Raw genomic sequence first — 26,964 nt, 5'->3', positions numbered from 1 at the left:
ATCAACATCCTTTTGTCGGATATGTCGGATAAAATTGACAAAATCTAAGTATCAGTGTGAATATTTTTTTTAACAACATCCTTTGCCAGATACATCGAATAAAATTTATAAAATATAAGTGCCAGAGTGAATAATTTTTTTTACTATCAACATCCTTTGTCGGATACATCAAATAAAATTGACAAAATCTAAATTTCAGAATAAATAAATTCTTTAACAACATCCTTTATCGGATATGTCGGATAAAATTGACAAAATCTAAGTGTCAGAGTGAATAAATTCTATATCAACATCCTTTTCTCGGATACATAGGATAAAATTGACAAAATCTGAATTTCAGAATGAATAAATTCATTTTCAACATCCTTTGTCGGATATGTCGGATAAAATTAACAAAATCTAAATTTCAGAATGAATAAATGCTATAACAATATCCTTAATCGGATATGTCGGATAAAATTGACAAAATCTAAGTATCAAAGTGACTAAATTCTATATCAACATCCTTTTCTCAGACACATAGGATAAAATTGACAAAATATAAGTGTCAGAGTGAATACATATCTTTTTTTTATCAACATCCTTTGTCAGATACATCAAATAAAATTGAAAAAATCTAAGTATCAGAATGAATAAATTCATTATCAACATCCTTTATCTGATATGTCAGATAAAATTGACAGAATCTAAGTGTCAAAGTGAATAATTTTTTTTTTATCAACATCCTTTGTCAGATACATCAAATAAAATTTACAAAATCTAAGTTTCAGAATGAGTAAATGCTTTAACAACATCCTTTATCGGATATGTCGGATAAAATTGACATAATCTAAGTATCAGAGTGTCTAAATTCTATATCAGTCTACTTTTCTAATATACTAGGGATGCAATTGAAAACTCCTAAATTGTTGAGGGAATAAATTTTTTTATCTATATTGTTTGGCGTATACGTTAGATAAATTAACAAAAGCATTATACGAGAATTAGTAATACAATGATATTCATTTTTTGCCAAGTATGTCGGATAAAATTGACAAAATCTAAGTTTAAGAATAAATAAATGCTTTAACAACATCCTTTATCGGATATATCGGATAAAATTGACAAAATCTAAGTGTCAGAGTGAATAAATTTTATTTTTATCAACATCCTTTGGCAGATCCATCGGATAAAATTGACAAAATCTAAATTTCAGAATGAATAAATTCATTACCAACATCCTTTGTCGGATATGTCGGATAAAATTGACATAATCTAAATTTCAGAATAAATAAATGCTTTAACAACATCCTTTATCGGATATGTCGGATAAAATTGACAAAATCTAAGTGTCAGAGTGAATAAATGTTTTTTCATCAACATCCTTTGGCAGATACATCGGATAAAAATGACAAAATCTAAATTTCAGAATGAATAAATTCATTATCAACATCCTTTGTCGAATATGTCGTATAAAATTGATAAAATCTAAAATTCAGAATGGACAAATGCTAAAACAATATCCTTTGCCAGATACATCGAATAAAATTGATAAAATATAAGTGCCAGAATGAATAATTTTTTTTTATTATCAACATCCTTTGTCAGATACATCAAATAAAATTGACAAAATCTAAATTTCAATATAAATAAATGCTTTAACAACATCCTTTATCGGATATGTCGGATAAAATAGACAAAATCTAAGTGACAGAGCGAATAAATTTTTTTTATCAACATCCTTTTCTCAGATACTTATCGAATATGTCGGATAAAATTGGAAAAATCTAATTATCAAAGTGACTAAATTCTATATCAACATCCTTTTCTCAGATACATAGGATAAAATTGACAAATTCTAAGTGTTAGAGTGAATAATTTTTTTTTATCAACATCCTTTTCTCGGATACTTATCGGATATGTCGGATAAAATTGACAAAATCTAAGCATTAGAGGGAATAATTTTTTTTATCAACATCCTTTGCCAGATACATCGAATAAAATTGACAGAATCTAAGTGTCAGACAAGAGTTGGAATATTTCAATAGTGTTCTGTCGTGGTTTACCTTGTAACAGTTACATTCTCTTGATTTTTCAAAGTTTACTTTGGTTTTCTTTAAGTGAAATGCAAGAGTTGGACTATTTCAGTAGTGTCTTGTCGTGTTTTACCTTGTCAGAGTTACATTTTCTTGATTTTTCAAAGTTCATTTTGGATTTCTTTCGATGAAATGCATGAGTTGGAATATTTCAATAGTGTTTTGTTGTGGTTTACCTAGTCACAGTTACATTCTCTTGATTTTTCAAAGTTCACTGGTTTTACTTCGGTAAAATGCAATAGACCTAAAATAATGTCGTGAAATCAACACGTAAAGTTGAAATTGCTTCATTTCAGTTTTTAAGGTTAATTTCGACGAGGTTAAGTGCGCGCCCGGAACCTCGTCTAAATTAACCTTAAAAAAATTAAATAAAGCTATGTCGACTTTAAATGTGTGACAAAGTGTGACAAAGTAAACCACAACAAAACACTACTGAAATATTCCAACTCTTGCATTTCACCGAAATAAAACCAAAGTAAACTTTGAAAAATCAAGAGAATGTAACTGTGACAAGGTAAACCACGACAGAACACTACTGAAATATTCCAAATCTTCTCTGACACTTAGATTCTGTCAATTTTATTCGATGTATCTGGCAAAGGATGTTGATAAAAAAAATTATTCCCTCTAATACTTAGATTTTGTCAATTTTATCCGATATATCCAACAAAGGATGTTAATCATGAATTTATTCATTCTGATGCTTATATTTTGTAAATTTTATCAGATGTATCTGGCAAAGGATGTCGATAAAAAAATTTTTCATTCTAACACTTAGAATTTGTCAATTTTATCCTATGTATCCGAAAAAAGGATGTTGATATAGAATTTGGTCACTTTGATACTTAGATTTTGTCAATTTTATCAGACATATCCGATAAAGGATATTGTTATAGCATTTATTCATTCTGAAATTTAGATTTTGTCAATTTCATCCAACATATCCGACAAAGGATGTTGATAATGAATTTATTCAATCTGATACTTAGATTTTGTCAGTTTTATCCGATGTATCTGGCAAAGGATTTTGAAAAAAGAAATTATTCACTCTAACACTTAGAATTTGTCAATTTTATCCTATGTATCCGAGAAAAGGATGTTGATATAGAATTTAGTCACTTTGATACTTAGATTTTGTCAATTTTATCTGACATATCCCGATAATGGATATTTTTATAGAATTTATTCATTCTGAAATTTAGATTTTGTCAATTTTATCCAACATATCCGACAAAGGATGTTGATAATGAATTTATTCATTCTGAAATTCAGATTTCGTCAATTTATTCCCATTTATTCGAGAAAAGGATGTTGATAAAAAAAATTTATTCCCTATAACACTTAGATTCTGTCAATTTTATCCTATGTATCCGAGAAAAGGTTGTTGATATATAATTTAGTCACTCTGATACTTAGATTTTGTCAATTTTATCTGACATATCCGATAAAGGATGTTGTTAAAGCATTTATTTATTCTGAAATTTAAATTTTGTCAATTTTATTTGATGTATTTGAAAAAGGATGTTGATAAAAAAAAATTATTCACTCTGGCACTTATATTTTATCAATTTTATTCGATGTATCTGGCAAAGGATTTTGTTCAACAAAATTATTCCCTCTGATACTTAGATTTTGTCAATTTTATCTGACATATCCGACAAAGGATGTTGATAATGAATTTATTCATTCTGAAATTTATATTTTGTCAATTTTATCCGATGTATCTGCCAAAGGATGTTGATAAAAAAAAATGATTCACACTAACACTTAGAATTTGTAAATTTTATCCTATGTATCTGAAAAAAGGATGTTGATATAGAATTTAGTCACTTTGATACTTAGATTTTGTCAACTTTATCCGACATATCCGATAAGTCTCCGAGAAAAGGATGTTGATAAAAAAAAATGTATTCACTCTGTCACTTACATTTTGTCTATTTTATCCGACATATCCGATAAAGGATGTTGTTAAAGCATTTATTTATACTGAAATATAGATTTTTTCAATTTTATTTAATGTATCTGACAAAGGATGTTGATAGTCAAACAAATTATTTAATCTGTTCCTTGTATTGATTCCATGTTACTTGGAGCATCTGGGAAAGGATATTGTTATAACAATTATTTATTCTGAAATTTATACTTCGTCAATTTAATAAAAAATATTCGACAAAGGATGTTGATAATGAATTTACTCATTCTGAAATTTAGGTTTCGTTAATTTTATCCGATGTATCTTCCAAAGGATGTTGATAAAAAAAAATTTATTCACTCTGACACTTAGATTTTGTCAATTTTATCCGACATATCCGATAAAGGATGTTGTTAAAGCATTTATTTATTCTGAAATTTAGATTATGTCAATTTTATCCGACATATCCGACAAAGAATGTTGGTAATGAATTTATTCATTCTGAAATTTAGATTTTGTCAATTTTATCCTATGTATCTGTCAAAGGATGTTGATAAAAAAAAAATTTATTCACTCTGACACTTAGATTTTGTCAATTTTATCCGACATATCCGATAAAGATTGTTGTTAAAGCATTTATTTATTCTGAAATTTAGATTATGTCAATTTTATCCTATATATCCGACAAAGGATGTTGATAATGAATTTATTCGTTCTGAAATTTAGATTTTGTCAATTTTATCCGATGTATCTGCCAAAGGATGTTGATAAAAAAATTTATTCACTCTAACACTTAGAATTTGTCAATTTTATCCTATGTATCTGAGAAAAGGATGTTGATATGGAAATTAGTCACTCTGATAGTGAGATTTTGTCAATTTTATCTGACATATCCGATAAAGGATGCTGTTAAAGCATTTATTTTCTCTGAAATTTAGATTTTGTCAATTTTATTTGATTTACCTAACAAAGGATTTTGATAAATAAAATTATTCACTCTTACACTTATATTTTGTCAATTTTATCCGACATATACGGTAAAGGATGTTGATAATGAATTTATTCACTCTGAAATTTAGACTTTGTCAATTTTATTTGATGTATCTGACAAAGGATGTTGATAAAAAAAATGTATTCACACTGACAATTAGAATTTGTCAATTTTATCCTATGTGTCTGAGAAAAGGATGTTGATATAGAATTTAGTCACTTTGATACTTAAATTTTGTCAATTTTATCCGACATATCCGATTAAGGATATTGTTATAGTATTTATTCATTCTTAAATTTATATTTTGTCAATTTTATCCGACATATCAGACAAAGGATGTTGATAATGAATTTATTCATTCTGAAATTCAGATTTTGTCAATTTTATCCTATGTATTCGAGAAAAGGATGTTGATATAGAATTTATTTACTCTGATACTTATATTTTGTAAATTTAACGCAACATATCCGATAATGGATGTTTTTAAAGAATTCATTTATTCTGAAATTTAGATTTTGTCAATTTTATGTGATGTATGTGACAATGGATGTTGATAGTAAAAAAAATTATTCACTCTGGCACTTATATTTTATAAATTTTATTCGATGTATCTGGCAAAGGATGTTGTTAAAAAAAATATTCACTCTGATACTTAGATTTTGTCAATTTTATCCGAAATATCCAACAAAAGGATATTGATAATGAACTTATTTATTCTTAACTTTAGATTCTGTTAATTTTATCAGACGTTTCTGCCAAAGGTGGTTTATAAAAAAAAAATTATTCATTCTATTACTTAGAATCTGTCAATTTTTTCCCATGTTTTTGCGGCAAGGATGTTGATATAGTATTTATTTACTCTGATACTTATATTATTTTAATTTTATCCGACATATCCGATAAAGAATTTTGTTAAAGCATTTATTTATTCTGAAATTTAGATTTTGTCAATTTAATTTGATGTATCTGACAAAGGATGTTGATAAAAAAAGTTATTCACTCTGACACTTATATTTTATCAATTTTATCCGACATATCCGATAAAGGATGTTGAAAATGAATTTATTCACTCTGACATCTAGATTTTGTCAATGTTATCCCATGTGTCTCACAATAGATGTATACAAATTCCTTTTCTTACATCTCCAATGTTTTAATAGACATTCTAAACGTTTGATAAGCTAGCTTACTCTAAAAATAATGAACACATAACAATGTAATATTGTTAATGAAATAATGCTATGTAGAATATTAATACAAAAATATATTATGATACATTATTAATATCAATGATTAACCTTGGAAATTTTGAATCCTTTCCATAAAGTAGTTCACCATGTTCTCTCTTGATATTGTAGCTATTGTCTTCTCTTAGTTCGTAATCAGTAGAATAATCATTATTCCATTTTGAGTCATACACAGTTTTTACTGGTGTCTCATTAACTGGGTCAATATGCTTTTCGCCTTTGATATTATTTGGTTCATTGAATGTTTGATCAATCGCAGTAACGCTTGCTGGTGCTTTGTTTTTCATCGATTCATGTTTATATTCCGTAGTGATATTTTCTGACAATACCCTTTTTATTTTTCTGGCAATTTCACTGTCTATTATCACATTATTTTTACACAGGTAACAGTTTCGGCACGTAGACAAGATATGGTTTACGATATTAGTAGAAGAGTAGGCCTTTCTTTTTTTGACCTTCCGTTGAATGCTAATACCCAAAAGCTGACGATTGGATGTATCAGTATGTAATGTGTTACCTGCAACAGTAGCAAGGAGTTGTCCTCTTTCATCAACGATTATTTTTATGTTGGCATTCTCTTTGAGTACAATCATCTCTGGAGATCTCAATCTCGCATAACCACCAACATAAGAGTCGAATTTTTCCGGTATTCCAAAGAAATTTAATTCCTTACTGTCATGACAATGCATGCATACTTGTTTCATAGTTCAAATACTTCTCCTTGTCGGCATTCAATGCTACAATAACCTTGTTATGTGAACACACTTTATTAAAATGCTCCATCGCCACTTTTTTTTTAAGATATGACTTATGTGTTTATCGTTCCACTGCGTAATAAATACTGATTTAATACATGCAATAGACTAGGTAGTGTCGATAACCGGACATAGAATACCAGTGGGAAAGCCACATCGTGTCTCTGACCAATCATAGAGCACAATTGTTAGAGCCGTAAGCATATTTTGTCATTTTAAGATACGTACAAAAAAAAATAAAAAAAATTTTATGTAATGATTTCTTCAAATAATATCAAGAGGATTTGTTTTTACACTGCTCACAGTGAAGAATGTGTTACTAAAATTTTGTTTTTAATGGGCAACAAGTAAAGAAAAACCACACGGAATCAGGCAACCGAGTCTCTCAAACCCCTTAAAGGTCTTTTAACAGATACAAGAACTAATTATTTCACACAAAAACTTCGTTTTTAATGAGCACTAAGTAAAGAAAAACCAAACGGAATCAAGTAACTGAGTCTCTCAAGCCCCTTAAAGCTATTTTAAAAGATACACTAACTTCTTATTTAACACAAACACTTCGCTTTTAATGACCACCAAGTCAAGAAAAACCACACGGAATCAGGCAACCGAGTCTCTCAAACCCCTGAAATCTATTTTAAAAGATGCAAAAACAACTTATTTAAAAAAAAAATTTCGTTTTTAATTGTCACAAAGTAAAGAAAAACCACACGGACTGAGGCAACAGAGTCTCTCAAACCCCGTAAAGTTCTTTTAAAAGATACAAGAACTACTTATTTAAGACAAAAATTTTGTTTTTAATGGGCACCAAGTAAACAAAAACCAAACGGAATCAGGCAAAAGAGGGTCTAAAACCCCTTAAATAAATTTTAAAATATACAAGAACTACTTATTTAACAAAAAAATTTTGTTTTTATTGAAAACCAAGTAAAGAAAAACCACACGGAATCAGGCAACCAAGTTTCTCAAACCCCTTAAAGCTCTTTTAAAAGATACAATATCTACTTATATAACACACAAAGTTTGTTTTTAATGGGCACCAAGTAAAGAAAAACCACACGGAAAAGCCCTTATAATAGCATAGGAAGGAACATAAGCTCCTGGAATAGCATTGGAAATTCCTATGCACGCAAGCTAATAACATGGGAATTCCTATACACGCAAGCAAATAACGTGGTAATTCCTATACATGCAAGCAAATAACATGGGAATTCATATACACGCAAGCAAATAACAAGGGAATTCCTATACACGCAAGCAAATAACATGGGAATTCCTATACATGCAAGCACATAACATGGGAATTCCTATACACGCAAGCAAATAACATGGGAATTCCTGTACACGCAAGCACATAACATGGGCATTCCTAGACACGCAAGCAAATAACATGGGCATTCCTATACACGCAAGCAAATAACATGGGAATTCCTATACAAGCAAGCAAAGAACCAGGGAATTCCTATACACGCAAGCACATAACATGGGAATTCCTATACACGCAAGCAAATAACGTGGTACTTCCTATACACGCAAGCAAATAACCTGGGACTTCCTATACACGCAAGCAAATAACATGGGAATTCCTATACACGCAAGCAAATAACATGGACATTCCTATACACGCAAGCAAATAACATGGGAATTCCTATACACGCAAGCAAATAACATGGGAATTCCTATACACGCAAGCAAATAACAAGGGAATTCCTATACACGCAAGCAAATATCATGGGAATTCCTATACACTCAAGCAAATAACATGGGAATTCCTATACATGCAAGCAAATAACAAGGGAATTCCTATACACGCAAGCAAATAACATGGGAATTCCTATACACGCAAGCAAATAACTTGGGAATTCCTATACACGCAAGCAAATAACATGGGACTTCCTATACACGCACGCTAATAACAGCGGAATTCCTATACACGCAAGCAAATAACCTGGGAAGTCCAATACACGCAAGAAAATAACATGGGAATTCCTATACACGCAAACAAATAACATGGGAATTCCTATACACGCAAGCAAATAAGCTGGGAATTCCTATACACGCAAGCAAATAACATGGGAATCCCTATACATAAAAGCAAATAAAATGTGAATTACTAAAAAAGTAAGCAAATAACATGGTAAATAATATAAATGAAAGAAAATAAAAGGGTAAATACAATAAACGCAAGCAAATAGCAAGGGAATTCATATACAAGCAATCAAATAAAATCGGAATTCCTATACTCGCAATCAAATAACATAGGAATTCCTATACACGCAAGCAAATAACCTGGGAATTCCTATACATGCAAGCAAATAACAAGGGAATTCCTATACACGCAATCAAATACCATGGGAATTCATATACACGCAAGCAAATACCCTCGGAATTCCTATACAAGCAAGAAAATAACATGGGAATTCCTATACACGCAATCAAATAACATGGGAATTCCTATACATGCAAGCAAATAACAAGGGAATTCCTATACATGCAAGCAAATAACATGGGAATTCCTATACATGCAAGCAAATAACATGCTCACTCTCTTTGAAAAACCAAACCAGACTATACCTATCAAACCAGACTATACCCACCAAACCAGAATATATCCACAAATCCAGACTATACCCACCAAACCAGACTATACCCACCAAACCATACTTTACCCACCAAACCAGACTATACCCGCCAAGCCAGATTTTACTCACCAAACCAGACTATACCCACCAGAAACCTGTCTGGTTGACCTAATTCCTAGGGGCGCAAGCAAATCCAGAAGGCACATACTACTTGTGCATAGTATTGCAAGTTTTGCATAGTATTTGGGATGCAGGCATACATTTTCGTTTGGGGGGGGGGATTTCTTCTGGATTTTTTTTCCTAGGGGGAATTTTCATGGGGAGGAAAGTTTCCAGGGAGTGAACCTGTCAGGGGAAATTATACACCGAGGGAATTTGTCACAATTATACAAAATTCTTATTATATGTCTTGCTTTCTCTTTTCCGTCTCAATTTTACACGCATAGTGGTTAAAAATAATTGTCAGGGGTAAATTTTCACCGGGATTGAATTGTCTAGAGGATATTGTCGGGGGGAGGGGGTTTCTCCGTGGAGTTGGAGCCAGATTTCCTGGTATTATTTAAAAAACGATCAGAAATTAAATAAAAAAAAAATTAACTGAAAGTAAGGTGCAACATTAAAACTTAGAACGAACAGAAACTATTATGTACATAAAGGGGACTGCCCCTCCTCAAAACATTACTCTTTACGTTAAATTTTGAATTTTGTCCCAATACTTTAATAATGACTCCTGAAACAAGGGCCGTTTAGTTAGAACAATAAGACGCTTTTTGAAAGTATAAAAAAATTTAGCGTAAAGAGCGAGGTGTTGAGGAGGGGGCAAACCCCTTCACATATGAATAATTTCTGTTCGTTTAAAGTTTTAATGCTGCTCCTTACTTTCAGTTGAAACAACTTGTTTTTTTTTATCTAATTTCATTAGATGGTGACAAATTTTATACGCAGTCTGGACAATTTTGTCCTCGTGGTTCAGAGATCGAGTTGGAATTTCCAGATAAATCCAAGTTGGAACTTCCAATGCTTTTGGTAATTACCTTTACAATACAATTACAATACATTCACGTAACCAGAATATTTTTTATTGGAAAGTATCATATCTGTACAGAAAAACGAGAGATGTCGAAGTGGAAATCGATCCGTACTCGAGAATTGATCTGCAGAACCTCCGTCTAGGAAAAGTTGGGAAAAAGGAGTCTCACCTGCATTTTTTTCATAGTTATCTCTAAGAAAAATCTCTGACATTTTTTCTCATCCACCTAGGAATACTGTTTTTGCATCTGTGAAATGCATGGTATAGTAGACAAAAAAAAAAAAAAAAAAAAAAAAAAAAAAAAAGTGCATTTACTAATAAAAATAAGATTTATAAAATGTGATCGTTAAACCTAAAACCAAAATATTATAACAGGGCCAAAATCATTACTTCAAGAAAGTTTAACCGGGACTGAAAAGACAACTGGACGAAACAAGGTAATTCATTTAGGTCAATACAAACCAAGAACATATTTTAATACTATTCATGCTTTTTTAGCAGTTAATCTAGAAGGTGCTTTTGTGGTGGGTTAATTAGTGCTGGCTATTGGTTTTTGTAATATTATTTGTTACATCATTTTTAATCAAATTTGTGCATAAAACATTGAGGGAGCAGCCTACTTCCCTAAATTCCTGTTTAAAGAAATAGTATCATTTAGCTTAATCTTATTTTCTATGGCCTCACGAACAACTTGTTTAATACGCAAATTATTGGTAATGAGGGATGTGTTTTAAAAAAGTATTGCCTGGCAAGGGTTTTCAAACAATGACCACTTTTCTGAATCAAAACAATTATGAACGGTATTCGGACTTAAAGCCACGTGAAAAAGGTATTTTTCACTGTCTTAGTTAAAAGCTATATTCGTTAATATCACGGGTGCCAATTCCCGAAAAGGTGGACAGGTGGTGGACAGGGTTTTCTTCAATTTTTTTGTGAAAATACGGGGAAATATTTTTTCATACGGAGATTATTTTTAGTGTAAAGAAAACAAATATATTTAAGAAACTATGGGTGCAACTACCCCCAATCAAAATTGCACCCCCGGTAATAAGATATTTTCATTTTCTTTGAAGTTTTAACTGAAATGAATTGTACTCAAATAAGGTTTTTTAAAATATCCCCAGCCTCCATGATTTCAGCCCTATATAAAAGAAAAAACCATCCCATGTATGTTCCCGAAATTTTCATTTTCGAAAAATGACAAAAAATTTTCAGGTACCTTGAAATTTCACTGATTATATATTATTTTTCCGTTTCAATTCAAAATAACCGTGACTTTAAGCTGCACAGAATTTAGGTTACTCGCATTGATAGAGCATATAGTCTCTTTTTCAAAAAATAAAATTTTATATCTTTTTAACTGAGTCTTATCTTGATTATTGCCCTGTAATATATTTTAACTCTTTTGTGGCTTGGCTTAAATCTATCTTGGAAATACAAAATAAAGCAATAAGATTTTTTGGTAAATACCACCATTGTCTTATTAGACATAATTGTCAAAATGGTGCTCACACTTCATTTATTTTTATTCTGCTTAATCTTAATTATATCTGGTAACGTCATAAGATAATTTAAGGTGTTTGACAACTCATTTAAAAAAATACACGACAGCCCTGGTCAAGACAAGATGAAGTTTTTTTTCAGATCATTTGTACGAGTTACATTAATGTCCAAATATTAATACAGTATATTAATACTAGTACATTAATATATTAGTTGCTCTATATCAAACAGTTCGTGATAGCGAACTGTAAGTAAGAAGCGACCCGGCTCAATAGTAACCGAAACTCTAAAAAACGGAATTTTGGTACCAATAGATACATCAGAAGAATCAAATTTTTATGTTGATTGCAAATAAACAAGTTTCATCAAGTTTAGTTTTACCCGTCAAAAGTTACGCGCCTGAGAAAATTTGCCTTATTTTTGAAAAAAAAGGGGGAAACAACCCCTAAAAGTCATAGAAATTTAATGAAAATTGCACCATTAGATTCAGCGTATCAGAGAACCTACTATAGCGGTTTCAAGCTCCTATCTGCAAAAATGTGGAAATATGTATTTTTTGCCAGAAGAAAGATCACGGATGCGTGTTTGTTTTTTTTTTTTTTTTTTTAGGGGTGATCCTATCGATCCAGTAGTCCTAGAATATCGTGAGAGACTTATTTGAACGGAAATTAAAAGTTCTAGTGCCCTTTTTAAGTGACAAAAAACTTGGAGGGCAACTTGACCCCTCCCACGCTAATTTTTTTCTCGAAGTCACCCAATCAAATTTTTGAGATAGCAATTTTGTTCAGCATTGTCAAAAATCAAATTGATATGTCTTTGAGGGTGACTTATTCCCCCACTGTTCCCAGGGGAAGGGCTGCAAGTTATAAACTTTACCCATTGTTTACATATAGTATTAGTTATTGGGAAGAATACAGGCGTTTTCAGGAGGAATTTTCTAGTGGGGGATTGGGGTCAGAGTCGGGGTTACGGGGGAAGATCTTTCCATGGAGGATATTTCTTTGGAGGAAGGGACATTTCTTTGAAGGGGGCGAGTAGAAAGGCCTCATGAGCTCTCGACATGACCACGTGGTAGCACCATATATGAGCATAGAGTCCCTAGGGAGAACACCTGTGCTGTCAGTCCGACGGGACACCATATATGGGCATGGAATCCCCAGGGAGAACATGTTTCCGAGAAATATCTCCGGGCGCAGCTTATTAATGTCTTTGGTGTTCGTCCAGGAGAATTGTTTCCGGGCGAAGTTTATTAATATCTTTGGTGTTCGTCCAGGAGAATTGTTTCCGGGTGAATGTTTTGATCACACACACAACTTACACACACATACAAACTTACACACACACACAAAAAATAAAACACACAAAAAAACTTACAAACACAAAAAAAATTAGAAAAACACACAAAAACTTACACACACACACAAACTTACACACACACAAAAACTAAAACTCGAAAAGAAACTTACACACATATATAAAAACTTAAACACACAAAAAAACTTACACCCAAACATTATCTTACACACAAACAAAAAAATAAACACAAACAAAAAATAAAACACACACACAAAAACTTAAGAAAAAAAAAAGAAAAAAAAAAACAACAAAACATACACACACACACAAAACTTAAACACACACTAAAAACTTACACACACATAAAAACTTACACACACACAAAAAAAACTTACACCCACACAAAAAAATACACACACACAAAAACTTACACACACACAAAAACTTACACACACACACACACACAAAATCTAACAAAATAACACAAAATTACACAAAAACAAAAAATTACACACACACACGCACTTACACCAGTGCACAAAAACTTACGCACAAACACAAAATAAAACACACAAAAAAAATTACATACACACAAAAACTTACACACACACACAAAAACTTTCACACACAAAAAAACTAAAACACACATACAAAACTCACACACACACAAAAACTTACACACACATAAACACTTACACACACACAAAAACTTACACACCCACACAAAAACTCACTTACACACACACACACAAAAATACTTAAACACACAAAAACTTACACACACCAAAAAAAATACACACAAAAAAAAACTTAAACACACACAAAAAAATAAAAAAACAAAAAAAAAAACAAAAACAAAAAAACCTACACACACACAAAAACTTACACACACACAAAAACTTACACACACACAAAAACAAACTCAAAAAAAAAAACATAATATTACACACGCACAAAACATTACACACACACAACAAAATACACACACACAAAAAAATACACACACACAAAAACTTACACAAAGACACTAAAAAAAAAACAAAAAATTACACACACACACACACACAAAAACTTACACACACATAAAAATTTACACACACACAAAAAAACTAACACACACACAAACGCATCAGACCACAAAAAAAAAAAAGACCAAAACAAAATTTACACACACACAAAAACATACACACACACAAAAACATACACACACACAAAAAAGACAAAACACACAAAAACTTACACACACACAAAAACAAACATCCACATAAAAACTTAAAAACAAACACACACTTACACACACACACACAAACTATTACACACACACAAAAACATACACACACACAAAAACTTACACACACACACACAAACAATAACCCACAAAAAAAAACTTACACACACACAAAAAACTTACACACAGACATAAAAACTAAAACACACATAAAAACATACACACACAACAAAAAATAAAACAAAAATACAAACTTACACACACACACACAAAACTTAAACACACACACACAAACTTACACACACACACACAGAAACTTACACACATACACAAAAAAATACACACACACAAAAAATAAAACATACACAAAAACATAAAGACACAAAAAAACAAAAAACCGAAAAAAAAATTAGACAAAAATAAAAAATAACAAAAAAACAAAAAAATAACAAAAAACAAAAAACACACACAATAACACACACACACACACACACACACACACAAAAACATACACACACATAAAAACTTACTCACACATAACAAAATTCAAAACCACTTAAACTTACACACACAAAAAATTACACACACACACAAAAACTTACACACACACAAACAAAAAATTACACACACACAAATAAATACACACACACAAAAACTTACACACACAAAAACATACACACACACACAAAAAAACTTACACACACACACAAAAACATACACACACACACAAACAATTCCACAAATACAAAAACACTAGAAAAAATACACAAAATTACACACACACAAACTCTTACACACACACAACATCATACACACACACAATAACTTGGAAGAAAATAAGCACTTACACACACATAAAAACTTATACACACACAAAAAAATAAACACACACAAAACATTACACACACACATAAAACTTACACACACACACAAAATTAAACCCAAACAAAAACTAACACACACACACAAAAACTTACACACACACACACACACAAAACTTACACACACACAAACCAACTTACACACACACACAAAACTTAAACACACACAAAAATTTACACACGCACACAAAAACTTAAACACACACACACAAAAATATACACACACACAAAAAATTAAAAAAACAAAAAAAAACTAACACACACACAAAAACTTACACACAAAAACAAAAATACACACACACAAAAAAACTTACACACACACAAAAACACACACACACACAAAAACTTACGAAAACACAAAAACTTACACACACACACAAAAAATACACACACACACACAAAAGACTATCACCCACACACAAAAACTAAAACACACACAAAAAATTATACACACACACAAAATTACACATAAACAAAAATTTACACACACACAAATCTCACACACACAAACACTTACACACACACAAAAACTTACACACACACAAAGACTTACACACACACAAAAACTTACACACACACAAAAACTTACACATACACACAAACAAAAACTTACACACACACACAAAAACTTACACACACACAAAAACTTACACACACACACACAAAAAACTTACACACACACAAAAACATACACACACACAAAAACTTACACACACACACACACAAAAACTTACACGCACACACAATATTAAAAATCTCAACAAAAACTTAAACACACAAACAAACACTTACACACACACAAAAACAAAAACTTACAAACAAACAAAAAATTACAAACATAAAAAAACTTAAACAAACACACACAAAACTTACACACACACAAAAAAATAAACACACACACACAGAAACAAAAAAAAAAACACACAAACACACACACACACACACACAAAACCTAACACACAAAAACAAAAAAAAACACACAAACAAAATCACACAAACACACAAAAACTTACACACACACAAAAACTTACACAAACAAACAAACTAACACACACACAAAAAACTTACACACACAAAAACATACACACACACACAAACTTACATACACACAAAAACATACACACACACACAAAACTTACACACACACAAAAACTTACACACACACAAAAACTTACACACACACACACACAAACAACTAAACACACACACACACAAAAACTTACACACACACAAAACTTACACACACACAAAAACATACACACACACAAAAACTTAAAAAAAAACAAACACATACACACAAAAAAACACACACACACACACACACACACACTTACACACACACAAAACTTAAAAACACACAAAAAACTTACACACACACAAAAACTTACAAAAACGAAAGAAAAAGCAACTGCACAACAAAAATTACACACACACAAAAACTCACACACACACACAAAAACTTACACACACACACAAAAAATTACACACACACAAAAACATACACACACACACAAAATTACACACACACACACACACAAATACACACACACACACACACACACACAAAAACTAACACACACACACACAACATTACACACACATACACCAAAACTTACACACACACACACAAAAACTTACACACACACACAAAAATCTACAAACACACACAAACATAAAAACACACACAAAAAAACATACACACACACGCACAAAAACTTACACACACACAAACACAAAAAAACTTACACACACACACACACAGATACGAAACAAGCATAGAGATAATACCCACATAGAGACAGCACACACACAGAGACGACAAACACACAGAGACGACGTCAATGTAAGAGCGCGTAGGTAGGCAAACCTAACTTAACTTAACCTAACCTAACCTAATCTAGCCTAACCTAACCTAACCATACACCTAACTTAGCCTGTTTCTCACCTAACGTAACCTAAGTTAACCTAAAATAAAAAAACTTATCGCCTGTCTCTCACTTTGAGTGTGTGTCTTACTAGCTGTGTTGCCTTCTATGATAACATGGAATATGCTTGCGGCTTTAGTGATCGTACTATGTGCTTGCTCTTACATTGGAAGTTGTCTCAGTGTTTTTGTCGTTTCTGTTTGTTTGTCGTCTCTGTGTGTGTGTTTTCTTTCTGTGTGTGTCGTCTCTATGTGTGTTTCATATCTGTGTGTGTGTGTGTGTAAGTTTTTGTGTGTGTGTGTAAGTTTTTTGTGTGTGTGTGTGTGTAAGTTTTTTTGTGTGCGTGTAAGTTTTTGTGTGTGTGTGTGTAAGTTTTTGTGTGTGTGTGTGTGTAAGTTTTTATGTGTGTGTAAGTTTTTTGTGTGTGTAAGTTTTTGTGTGTGTGTAAGTTTTGTGTGTGTGTAAGTTTTTGTGTGTGTGTAAGTTTTTGTGTGTGTGTGTTTGTGTGTGTGTGTTTGTGTTTGTGTGTGTGTGTGTTTGTTTTTGTTTGTGTGTGTGTTTTTGTGTGTGTTAGTTTTTGTGTGTGTGTAAGTTTTTGTGTGTGTGTGTATTATTGTGTGCGTGTGTTTGTTTTTTCTTAATTGTAAGTTTTTGTGTGTGTGTGTGTGTGTGTCATTTTTTGTTTGTGTTTTTTTTTTTTTTTGTGTGTAATTTTGTGTGTGGTTGTAAGTTTTTGTGTGTGTGTGCGTAAGTTTTTGTGTGTGTGTGTAAGTTTTTGTGTGTGTGTAAGTTTTTTGTGTGTGTGTAAGTTTTTGTGTGTGTGTGTAAGTTTTTGTGTGTGTGTAAGTTTGTGTGTGTGTGTTTGTGTGTTTGTGTGTGTGTGTGTGTGTAAGTTTTTGTGTGTGTGTGTAAGTTTTTGTGTTTTTTATTGTTTCTGTGTGTGTTTGTGTAATTTTTTGTGTGTGTGTAAGTTTTGTGTGTGTTTGTGTAATTTTGTGTGTGCGGGTGTTATTTTTTGTGTGTGTGTAATTTTTTTTGTGTTTATAAGTTTTTTTGGTTTGTGTTAGTTTTTTTTTTTTTTTTTTTTTTTGTGTGTGTGTAAGTTTTTGTGTGTGTGTATTTTTTTGTGTGTGTGTATGTTTTTGTGCGTTTGTCTAAGTTTTTGTGTGTTTTTAAGTTTTTGTGTGTGTGTAAGTTTGTTTGTGTGTGTAATTTTGTGTGTATGTTTGTAAATTTTTGTGTGTTTGTAAGTTTTTGTGTGTGTGTAAGTTTTTTTGTGTGTGTGTAAGTTTTTGTGTGTGTGTGTTTTTGTGTGTGTAGTCTTTGTGTGTGTGTAAGTTTTTGTGTGTGTGTAAGTTTGTGTGTGTGTGTGTGTAAGTCTTTATGCGTGTTTTAGTTTTTATGTGTGTAAGTGTTGTGTGTGTGTGTAAGTTTTTGTGTGTGTGTAATTTTTTGTGTGTTTTTTAGTTTTTTTGTTTGGGTAAGTTTTTGTGTGTGTGTATGATTTTGTGTGTGTGTAAGTTTTTGTGTGTGTGTAAGTTTTTTTGTGTGCTTATAAGTTTTTGTGTGTGTGTGTAATTTTTTTTTTTTTTTTGAGTTTTGTGTGTGTGTGTAAGTTTTTGGTTGTGTGTGTGTGTTGTTTGTGTGTGTTTGTTTTTGTGTGTGTGTGTATGTTTGTTTTTGTGTGTAAGTTTTTATGTGTGTGCGTTAGTTTTCGTGTGTGTGTAATTTTGTGTGTGTGTGTTTAAGTTTTGTGTGTGTGTGTAATTTTTTTTGTGTGTGTAAGTTTTTGTGTGTGTGTTAGTATGTTTTGGTGTGTCTTAGTTTTTTTGTGTATGTATTTTTATGTGTTTGTGTACTTTTTTTTATGTGTGTGTAAGTTCTTTTGTGTGTGAAAGTTTTGTTTATGTGTGTAAGTTTTGTGTGTGTAAGTTTTTTGTGTGTTTGTGAGTTTTTGTGTGTGTGTGTGTAAGTTTGTTTCTTTGTGTAAGTTTGTGTGTGTGTGTAAGTTTTTTGTGTTTGTGCGTGTTATCTGGTATGAGTGTTTTAGTTTTTGTGTGTGCGTGTATGATTTGGTTTGTGTGTGTAATATTTTGTGTGTGTGTGTGTAATTTTATGTGTCTAATTATGTTTGTGTGTATAATTTTTTTTATTTATTTAAGATTTAGTTTGAGTGTTAGTTTTTTTGTTGTTGTGATTTTTTGTGTGATTTTAAGTTTTTGTGATAGTTTATGATTTTGTGTTTTTTTTAGTTTCTTTGTTTGTGTGTAAGGTTTGTGTGTGTGGGTTAGTTTTTGAGTGTGTGTGTAAGTTTTTGTGTGTGTGTAAGTTTTTGTGTGTGTGTAAGTTTTTGTGTGTGTGTGTATTATGTTGTGTGTGTGTATGTTATTCTGTTCGTGCAAGTTTTTTTGTTTTTGTAATTTTTTGTTTTTGTTTGTATTTTTGTTTGTGTGTGTGTGTAAGTTTTGGTGTTTGTGTGTGTGGTTAAGTTTTTGTGTGTGTGTGTAATATTTAGTGTGTTTTTGTAAGTTTTTGTGTTTGTTTTATTTTGTTATTGTTTTTTTTATTGTTTTGGCTTTTAAGTTTTTTTGTGTTTTATTAAGTTTTTGTGTGTGTGTAAGTTTTTTTTATGAGTTTAAGATTTTTTGTGTGTGTTAGTTTTTATGTTTGTGTTTGTTTTTTTGTGTTTGTTTTTGTGTGTTTGTGTTTTTTATTTTTTGTTTGTGTGTGTAAGTTTTTGTTTGGTTTTAATTTTTTGTGTTTTCTTAAGTTTTTGTGTGTGTGTGTAATTTCTTATGTGTTCTAAAGTTTTTGTGTGTGTGTAAGTTTTTGTGTGTGTGTAAGTTTTTGTGTGTGTGTAAGTTTTAATGTGTGTGTAAGTTTCTGTGTGTTTGTATGTTTTTGTGTGTGTAAGTTTTTTTTGTGTTTTTTTGTGTATGTTTTAGTTTGTGTGTAAGTTTTTGTTTGTGTGTAAGTTTTTGTGTGTGTGTAAGTTTTTTTGTGTGTGTAAGTTTTTGTGAGTGTGTAAGTTTTTGTGTGTGTGTAAGTTTTTGTGTGTGTGTGTAAGTTTTTGTGTGTGTGTGTAAAATCTTTTGTGTATGTATAATAATTTTTGTGTTTAAGTTTTTTTGTGTGTGTGTATTTTTTTGTGTGCGTGTAAGTTTTTTTTTGTGTTTAATTTTTTTGTATTCAAGTTTTTGTGTGTGTGTAAGTTTTTTTGTGTGTTAGTTTTTATGTGAGTGTAAGTTTTTTTGTTTGTGTGTAAGTTTTTGTGTGAGTTTAAGTTTCTGTGTGTGTGTGTGTGTGTGTGTAAGTGTGTGTGCGTGTGTGTGTAAGTTTTTGTGTGTGTGTAAGTTTTTTTTGTGTGTGTGTGTGTAAGTTTTTGTGTGTGTGTGTGTAAGTTTTTGTGTGTGTACCCATTTTGAAATTGGAAAATATTAAATGTGAATGTTTTGTGTTTTGAGTGTTTCATGACATTCTGATGTAAAAAAAGTATTGCTTGGTGTTCAGGTATCCTAAAAGCTGTAAAGTAAAGTTGTGGGTGAAAAGGATGGCTACTTCAAAAAATGAGTTTCAGAGGGACATTAAGAAAAGACATTGAACTGAAATGTCTATTGAAAAGTATTGCTTGGTATTGAGTCATTCAAAAAGCTGTAAAGTAAAGTTTTTGGCGAATAGTATGGGTATTTCCACTGGTAAAATGTGTTTTGGCGGGATAGTAAAAACAGGAAAATGCTCTGTATTGCCTTCTGAAAAGTTTTGCTTGGTATTGAGGTATCCAAAAAGCTGTAAAGTAAAATTGTGGGTGAAAAGGATGGATGCTTCAACTTGTAAAATGGGTCTAGGAGGGGCATTAAGAAAAGAACTTGCTCTGAAATGCGTTTTGAAAGTATTGCTTGATGTTAAGGTATCCAAAAAGCTGTAAAGTAAAGTTGTGGGTGAAAAGGATGGGTACTTCAACTTGTAAAATGGGTTTAGGAGGGACATTAAGACAGGAACTTGCTCTGAAATGCCTTTGAAAAGTATTGCTTGGTGTTGAGATATCCGAAAAGCTGTAAAGTAAAGTTGTGGGTGAAAAGGATGGTTGCTTCAACTTGTAAAATGGGTTTAGGAAGGACATTATGAAAAGAACTTGCTCTGAAATTCCTTTGAAAACATGACATAAAGTTAAGTTGTACGTAGGCTTAAAACACTTGTGTTTTAAGTGTGTTTCATGACATTCTAAGATGTAAAAAAAAGTTAAAAAAAATAAAATAAATTGGTCACTACAAACATTATTTTTCTTATAGTAAAAGTTACGACACAAATATCTATATCATTCCCATTTTGAAGTTGGAAAATATTAAATATGAATTTTTTGTGTTTTAAGTGTTTCAAGACATTCTATGAGATGTAAAAAAAAAGTTAAAAAAAACAAAAAAAACTAAAAAAACTCAAAAAGAAAAAAACTCAAAAAAGTTTGGGGGGGGGGGGTTGGTGGGAGGGGGAGGTGGAGGGGTTGAAGGGAGGGTGGTGGGATCGGGTTGAGGGATAGGGGTAGGACTTGGGGCCCAAAAGCTGTAAAGTAAAGTTGTGGGTGAAAAGGATGGGTACTTCAACTTGTAAAATGGGTTTAGGAAAGACATTACATAAAGAACTGGTTCTGAAAAATATATTTGAGGGGGAGCCAAAAGTTGGGGGGATGGGGCTAATTTGTGTCTCAAATCATCTTCTAAAATGACTCAAACTGTTTCGCCAAAATAATTCCCTAAAATGCCTAAAACGGTTTCGCCCAAATAATCCCTAAAATGCCTAAAACGGTTTCGCCCAAATAATCTCTAAACGTAATTCCAGCGTGTTCCTTATGTTTTGACATCCCTGCGCTGTCACATTTGAAATTCCTAGGAAACCCTTTCCCGCGTTAGTTTCTTCATCTCTAAGATCAAAACATTCGCCCGGAAACAATTCTCCTGGACGAACACCAAAGATATTTATAAACTTCGCCCGGAAAAAATTCTCCAGGACGAACACCAAAGATATTAAAAAACTTCGCCCGGAGACATTTTCGGAAACGTGTTCTCCCTGGGGATTCCATGCCCATATATGGGGTCCCGTCGGACTGACAGCACAGGTGTTCTCCCTAGGGACTCTATGCCCATATATGGTGCTACCACGTGGTCATGTCACGAGCTCATGAGGCCTTTCTACTGGGGCGCCAGATTTCCCAGCATTATTTAAAAAACGATCAGAAATTAAATTAAAAAAACTAATTTTTTTCAACTGAAAGTAAGAAGGAACATTAAAAATTAAAACCAATTGAAATTATTACGTATATGAGGGGGTTCACCCCCTAGTCAATACCTCGCGCTTTTAGCTAAAGTTTTTTTTAGTACTTTCAAAATAACTATATTATATAATTAAAATTTATGTGTGCTTGAGGGTGGTTTCATTTTAAAACAATTCGACCTTTAGTATAAAGATCGAGGTATTGACTAGGGAGCTAACTCCCTAATATACGTAATAAAAACATACGAATATAGAAATTCGTTACGTAAATTAATTCGTAAGTTTCGTCAGAACAAAATTTCGAGAAAGCCAATTAGCAAAAAAAGGAAAATTAATATGCGAATTTCGTTTTAATTATTCATGTACGGTGAGCCAAAATCAAAGCTGCATTAATTCAAAATCGTCTAGAAAATAAAAGAAAAGGGGCTGTCCCCTCCTCAACGCCTCGCTCTTCACGCTAAAGTTTGACTTTCTCACAACTCTATTTTTTAAAACAATAAAAAACTTTAGCGTAAAGAGCGAGGCGTTGAGGAGGGGACAGCCCCTTTCATATACGGAATAATTTCTGTTCGTTTTAAGTTTTTATGTTGCTCCTTACTTTCAGTTCAAAAAAACTTGTTTTTTGTTGTTAATTAATACTAAAAGATGTTGTGTTCTGATGCTGCGCAATAGCTATCATGGGGAAGGTCAGTTGATTATTTTACAGGGAGAGGACTGAACCCCCAGGATGGGCATTTTTATCCAAATGTTCATGCTTTACTTAAGAGGTCCTTCATGTCGATTTGGCGGACGAATTCAACCCCCCAATCTCCTTTCGTATAAAGGATTACATTTGGGCTAAACGCGCAATATGAATGCAGACAGCGATTTCCTTATGGAGAAATTGCAGGTTTTCCTTAATTCCTAGATAAGTGGCTGGCTCGCTGGGTTGGGGATCCTTTGTCTGAGGGGCACGATTCCTGGCGCGGCCGGTTATTTGGTTTGGGACGGGGATCAGTGGTGTGACATTAAACGTTGAAAACATATACGTTGAATTTGACTCAGGGTCATTCCTGCCCCCTATGAGGACCCAAATTCATATTTGACGTACTATATGCATATTATAAATGTACACTATCAGATAAATATGTATTATTGACGCAACACAATCGGAAATTGGTTTTTACAGGCTCTAACTCACGAAGCCATATTTGTTCGTGGAATTTGACTTTACTTAAATAGTAATTTATGTCTTTTCATTCGGACAAGTTCGTTATATCATTGTACGATTTAAAATTTACTAGCTTTTTTTTGCAACCTTTTAATTTATTATAGGTGAAAGCGGTCTTTCAGCAATCTAGAGATTTTGGCTCTAAAATTAATATTCTTCTGAGCGTCATGAGTGAAAACCTGCCCCAATCCTAGAAATTGATTGCTGTTGCGGGCAAATTAGTTAAAAGGCGAAAAAATTTATATTTAAAACTCAAATAAAAATATACTTAGGAATTTCTTTCTTATAAGCATAAGCAGTGGCGTCGTTTGGGGGTGGCAAGGGGGGGGGGGCAGTTGCCCCCCCCCAATAAACTGAAAAAAAAACTATTATATAGCCCATGCCCCTTGGCTCTCTGGACGTGGAACTTTTAGCCCATGCCCCTGAGCATAAGCAATGTTTTTGAAGACATGAAGAAAAGTTGAAATTTTTTTAAGTTCAGTTCAGAATCGCTAAAGATACTTTGTAAACTGCAAAAATATTTACGGGGCATGAGCAATAATTGTGATGCATTAATTCAAACTAGAAGAATGCCTGAAAATTTAAAAATTAGTTGCTTTTCTTATATAGATTAAATCCCCTCGCTACCTGATTAAGCTTATAGGTATGAACGCAACCAATTATATAATGTCAGTAGGAAGGCCCAAACAACGAAAATTTGCAAATATTACAAATGATGATTCGATATTTTGACAAGGGATTACAACAATTCAAAGATCTTAAAAAAGAAAACGACTGACAAAGCGTGCACCAAAAGCAAAACAAGGGGAACTACTCGGCAACACTGTCGCTGGGTCATTTGAGAAAATGGTGAAGAAAACCTCACTTGGAAAAAAATACAAAAGGAACACTTCGAAAAAATTTCATTGCATTGAAGGAGTTTTTTATGAATAGTTGTATTTTTTGGAGATTAAATAAAAACAAGTTTTTTTCAACTGAAAGTAAGGAGCAAGATTAAAACGTAAGTCGGGCAGTGTATATTAGGTGGGCTGTCCCTTCCTCAACCCTTGCTCTTGACGCTTAAGTCTTAAAACTCTTTAAAAATCTTCTCATTCAAAATCAACGGCCCTTGTGTTTGATTAGTCTTTCCTGAAGAATAGAGGCAAAAAGTCAATTTTTAGCAAAAGAGCGAGTGGTGAGGAAATGGTAGCCCCCTCATGTATAGAATAATTTCTGTTCGTTTTGAGTTTTAATGTTGCTCCTACTTTCAGTTGAAAAAACGTGTTTTTTGTTTAATTTCTGATCGTTTTTCAAATCATGCCAGGAAGTCCCCTTCCCTCCCTCCTGGGCGTTTAGAATTTCTTCATGGTAATTTCCTCGGAAACTTTCCTCCTCATGGAATATTATTCCAGTGACAAATCTCCTCCCTCCTTCCCATAGAAAATTACCGCGAAAATTATCCGCATATTTCCCAATAGCAAATTCTATATGTGAAAAATACGGGTAAATTGCGTAACTTACAGCCCTTTTCACAGAGACTGTGGAGGGTCATGTCATCACCAAAGCTTAATTATTCGAACTTTCAACTATGCTAAATAAAGGCTATTTAATATTTTGATCTGACGTGTTTTGAGGAGACGGACTAATTGCCTTTAAATTTTTGGGTCACTCAAAAAGGGCACTAGAGCTTTTGATTTTCGTTTGAATGAGCTATCTCTCAATTTTCTAGGATCATTGGTCCGATAAAACTGCCCCTAAGAAAAAAATAATAATAAACACGCATTCGTGATGTCTGTTTTGTCAAAAAAAGCATTTTCCACTTTTTATATATAGGAGCTTGAAACCACAGCAATAGAGTTCTTTATGGATATGCTGAATATGGGGATGTGATTTTCATCAGGATCACGGCTTGAATTTTAGGACGCCCTCCCACCATTTTGAAAATCAGGCAAATTCTTTCATGATCGCAGCTTTTGATTCGTAACACTAAAATTAATGAATATTGTATATTTAGAATCAGCATGAAAAGCCAACTCTTTTGAGGCATCTATTGTTACCAAAATTCCATTTTTTAGTTTTGGTAACAATCGGGGTGAGTCGCTCCTTACTCATAGTTTGTTACCACGAACTGTTTGATTTTAAAACCAAGATATTTGACAGAAATATATTTAGAAATTTAAAAGAATAAATGGAAGTAGCGGGTTAAATGCAATCCTCTTCTATCCATGTTTCTATTAAGGGTATGTTATTTTTCAAAATTGACAATTAGCTAAGATTTGACAAATTTTGCAGGTACACAGAGCCGAACAACGGAAAACAGACAGATCAGAAGAATATTCTAGCGTGGGTCTAAAGGCAAAAAGGGGCGGCGATAGGCCATACTATATGGATTTTGGGAACTTTGATGTAGTTTTGGAAATGTTCTAGGAGGGAGAGGGATCCTGCTTGGTCTTCAATGGCGTTGGATATTTTCCTTGTTTGCTGCACGAATGAATAATATTATATATTAATTTTACCTTTTCTAAAGTATCTTGAAACTCTCTTTAAAACGGCACTAAAGGTTCTTGAAATTTAACACAAAACAAGGTTAGCGGTAAAACAACAATCCCCCCAGCGAAGTGAGGTCTTTTGGGAGGGTGAATTTCTTGTCTTAAAGTTTCTTGTGCACATCTGCCCCCTCAATCTTGATTTGTTGTATCATACAATTATACTAAGTTCATCACTCAATGTCTACAGTCTATGGTTACCCTTTTGACGTCACAGATTAAAATTCACCCCCCAAACTAAAACAGGCAAATATGTACCGCTTACTAAAGCCTAGACGGTTTGCTTCCAGAAAGAACTATACTGGATCGATTCTTCCTACACGAATTGACTCCTGATTTCCATTGGCTCCTGAGATCCCCAGGGGGGCTGGACTTTTGCCTGGAAGAAAACGCTGGAGAACTATCTTCTGAATTATAGATGCTCAGAGAATCTGTCAGGCAAAGAAATTTTTATCAATAATTTATGAGGTCACGAAGATATCTTATTGAACCACAAAACTCAGTCACGTCATGGCAACCCTTCAAGGTAAAAAATTAGC

General features: G+C 32.5%; 1 protein-coding gene across 1 annotated transcript in view; it reads right to left on the bottom strand.

The window, feature by feature from the left end:
- ChT (choline transporter) overlaps positions 1 to 26,661 on the bottom strand; it is a 182,593-nt gene extending 155,932 nt beyond the window's left edge. The window contains exon 1 of the mRNA XM_089099523.1: positions 26,396 to 26,661. The gene's annotated coding sequence lies outside the window, so the exon portion shown is untranslated. The remainder of the gene's footprint in view (positions 1 to 26,395) is intronic.
- Positions 26,662 to 26,964: the final 303 nt, after the last annotated feature.

Source organism: Artemia sp. Qi Xiang Cuo, chromosome 13 (genome assembly GCF_049724085.1).
Source record: "Artemia sp. Qi Xiang Cuo chromosome 13, ASM4972408v1, whole genome shotgun sequence".
Taxonomy (NCBI): domain Eukaryota; kingdom Metazoa; phylum Arthropoda; class Branchiopoda; order Anostraca; family Artemiidae; genus Artemia; species Artemia sp. Qi Xiang Cuo.
The sequence above is the reverse complement of the archived record's forward strand: the minus strand, read 5'-3'. Positions and strand labels throughout refer to the sequence as shown.